The following is a 3,325-nucleotide window of genomic DNA, read 5'->3' as shown; positions in this document are numbered from 1 at the left end:
TGTGACCTGGAAGTGACTCCCACACACCTCCACTCATATCTCACTGGTGGCAGCCAGACCTGTGGCCATGCCTGCGGTGAGGGTGGCCAGGAGATGTGGCTCCCAACTGGGTAGCTGTTTCCAGAAGCCTCTCTACTTTCTGTAAGGGGGAGGATGAACTTTTTGTTGTGAGCCTGTCAGGCCGACACTGTTGTGGAATTTCAAGAGGCTGACGCAGAGAGAACGCCAGAAGAACGTTTGTGTCCACGGGGCCCAGGCATCAGAGTGAGCAGAGACATGATCCATTTTTTAAAGTTTATTTATTTATTTCGAGGGGGGGGGAGGGGCCGAGAGAAAGAGAGGGAGAGGGAGACTTCCAAGCAGGCTCCGTGCTGTCAGCACAGGGCCTGAGGTGGGGCTCGATCCCATGCCCCCGGGATCAAGACCTGAGGTAAGATCGAGTCGGACGCTCAACCGACCGAGCCACCCGGACGCCCCGAAACGTAATTTGGATGCAGCTGTGTCTCCGATGGTTAATCTCCCTTTTCCGTTCTCCCAGTGTCATGGGTTAATCCTGAAGGTTATTTCCTGTACCCGCCTCAGTGTGGAAGCACATTTCCATAGACGGCAGATAAAGATCTCTTAACCTCGTATTTTCCCACATATCGTCATAAATAGCTTATGTGATGCCATTTCAGTGAGTGTGACAGTTTCTACAATGAGATCTGGATGCAGCGGCATATCCTCTTGTCATATATAAAAAAGAGTGACAGCATTTCATCGTTTACGGTGACATCAATGAAGTCTGCTTGTAGAGGTTCCCAATCCATCCATTCATAATACCTTTTATGACTTTAGGCTTTTAAACACGGTGCTCTGGTCTATTTTTCAAATGTACTACCATTATCAGCTCGGGGAGTCGTTCTTCAATATATCATTTTCCTAAGAATATCTAGAATATCTTAATTTTTATGAGGTTTCTCCATGGGGCAAGCTGTCAGGTATGCCTTTAATGTGAAAACGGGGTTGGGGGGGGGGTGGGCTGCTGCTGGATCATCCTCTCTTGTGATGTCTGAGGACGTGTTTCCCATTTTCTCTTTCTGGCAAACTCCCCAGATAAAGAGCCCATGAGAGGTGTGGTTCCCGAGCCCAGCTGTCTACTCTGTATGGGGAAGTAAGAGGGTGAGAAAGAGGGCAGTGAGATCCCAGATTGGGTCACACTGTGGGCCAACCCCTCCCCCCAACAGAGCAGTTCTTGAAAGTTCCTCTCAAGGCAAAGCACAGTTCTCATGCCACCAAGGGTTCAAGGCGATGAAACTTCCTCTCTGCTTCCCAACTGTGATTAGAAGAGCCCTCGTGGCCCCCAAGGAAGTGACCACTTGGACACAGGTGGGGCATCACAAGTGGCACTGTTCCCAGTAGCAGAGTTTCTACTAGGATTTGGCAAGGTCAATGTCAGATCTAGCCCTAGTGGACTGGGAACAATCTCCCTCCATCCGTGGATCCCTCGGACAGGCCGGGGGCCGTGGAGACAATTCCGGAAGTGACTTCGATGGGAAAAATAATGACGGCTATCGATTTAGGGAAGGAAGGTGACGCAGCCTGAGCCCGCCCACGGCCAGCAACGCAGGGCACATCACAAACATGCCAGACACTCCGAGGAAGAGCACATTTGACCTAATTTAGCAACAACAAATCCTTTTCCTCACGCGTACTTCTCTAATTACAAACGAGATGCTGGTAGGCTCAGCAAGGGAAAATAAAATTGATTCCCTGCACATAGTATTGGAGATGATAAATGGGTTCAAGAACGGGCTTCAGAAGCCTGCCTGCTGATTAGAAAAGGCAAATAATTGTGAGAGAGTGACTGATAGACCGGAGGGATCGAGGCAGGATCAGCCTCCTTGAAGAAATACCAGAGGTCTGATCGCTTCAAGATAATTACATTCAGGTGTCTGTGTGTTTCATGCCTACCCTTTGGTCCGTGGGGGTGCTGCGGGGATCCCCAGATCAACTCTGCTCCAGTGGTTCCGGATTTCTCTTTGTTTAAAGCCCGTTGGGGAGCCCTTCTGTCTTCTTGATGGCAATGGCGGTGGCCCTTTCATTTGTCCCCTGGTGCCGACCACGATTCCTGGCACACAGGGGGCGCGCCGCACTTAGGAGGATGGGTCTTGATGTCGTGGGTTTGCGTCCTGACTCCAACACATGCAGACTGTAACTTCTGGGAAATCACTTAGCCCCTCAGGGCCCATTTGCACATTTTTTGGAGTGAGTTTCAATAGCACGTTTGCAGTTTGCAAGATGTTACATGCAACGGGTAGAATAAAGCATTTAGTTTGACCTATAGAAAACTGTCGGTATTTAACTGTTTTTTGAACTCACTAAGCCACGATTTCATGTGGTTCCACCTAACACGTATTAGTTAGTTATTACTGCCGAATAAACGACCCCCCGATTTGGCAACTGAGCACAACAAACATTTATGATCTCACTGTTTCTGTGAGTCAGGGACCCAGGTGTGGCTGAGCCGAGCTGTTGCCAGGGCCGTGGTTTCATCTGAGGACTCACCCGAGGGGGACGCGCGGCTCAGCCGCAACGTCGGCTCGCTCCCTGGCTGTTCGTAGGAGCTGATGAAGTGAGGGCTCAATTCCTGGCTGGTTGTTGGCTCGAGGCTGCCTGGAGGGAGTTCCCCACGATGTAGACTTCTCCACTGGGCTGTCTCATGACATGGTTGCTCCAGAGCGAGCAACTGAGAGAGAGAGAGAGAGAGAGAGAGAGCCCAACATGGAAGCCACAGTCTTCATGACCTCATATTGGACGTGCTGTTTCATCTCCCCTGCCACATCCTATTTGTTAGAAGCAAGCTTTCGAGCCTAGCCTACGCCCAAGGGGAGGGGATTATTACATAAGAGTGTGAAAACCAGGGGTGCCTGGGCGGCTCAGTCGGTTGAGCATCCGACTTCGGCCCAGGTCACGATCTCGCGGTTCGTGAGTTCGAGCCCCGCGTCGGGCTCTGCACCGTCAATGCGGAGCCCGCTTCAGATCCTCTGCGCCCCCCCGACCCTCCCCTTTCTGTGCTCTGTCTCTCAAAAACAAATAAACTTTTTTTTTTTTTAATAAGTGTGAAAACCAGGAAGCCGGCGACACTGGGGTCCGTCTTGGGATCCTTCTCCTAGAACATGTTACACTCAGCCCGGCATCTAGCACACAAACCTCAAGAAACGGCGGTTAAGGAGAATTAATGAAGGGGAAGAGAAACAGAACCAGATATGTTTCCATTTGCATCTTAGTTTAATTGGAATACAATTTTTTTTTTTTCCCTTGGTGAAAGGAGATGGATAGAATA

The 3,325-nt window shown here is 50.3% G+C and overlaps 1 long non-coding RNA gene across 1 annotated transcript; it reads right to left on the bottom strand.

Annotated features, from left to right (window-relative positions):
* Positions 1-284: 284 nt before the first annotated feature.
* On the bottom strand, positions 285-2,992 carry LOC132684775 (uncharacterized). Its single transcript, XR_009612790.3, has 2 exons — positions 1,954-2,992; positions 285-1,141 (listed from the first exon to the last, which is right to left on the bottom strand). It is a non-coding gene; the product is annotated as an uncharacterized LOC132684775 (long non-coding RNA).
* Positions 2,993-3,325: the final 333 nt, after the last annotated feature.

Source organism: Panthera onca, chromosome D2 (assembly GCF_046562875.1).
Source record: "Panthera onca isolate mPanOnc1 chromosome D2, mPanOnc1 haplotype 2, whole genome shotgun sequence".
Taxonomy (NCBI): Eukaryota; Metazoa; Chordata; class Mammalia; order Carnivora; family Felidae; genus Panthera; species Panthera onca.
Note: the sequence above shows the minus strand (reverse complement) of the source record. Positions and strands in the feature narration are given on the sequence as shown.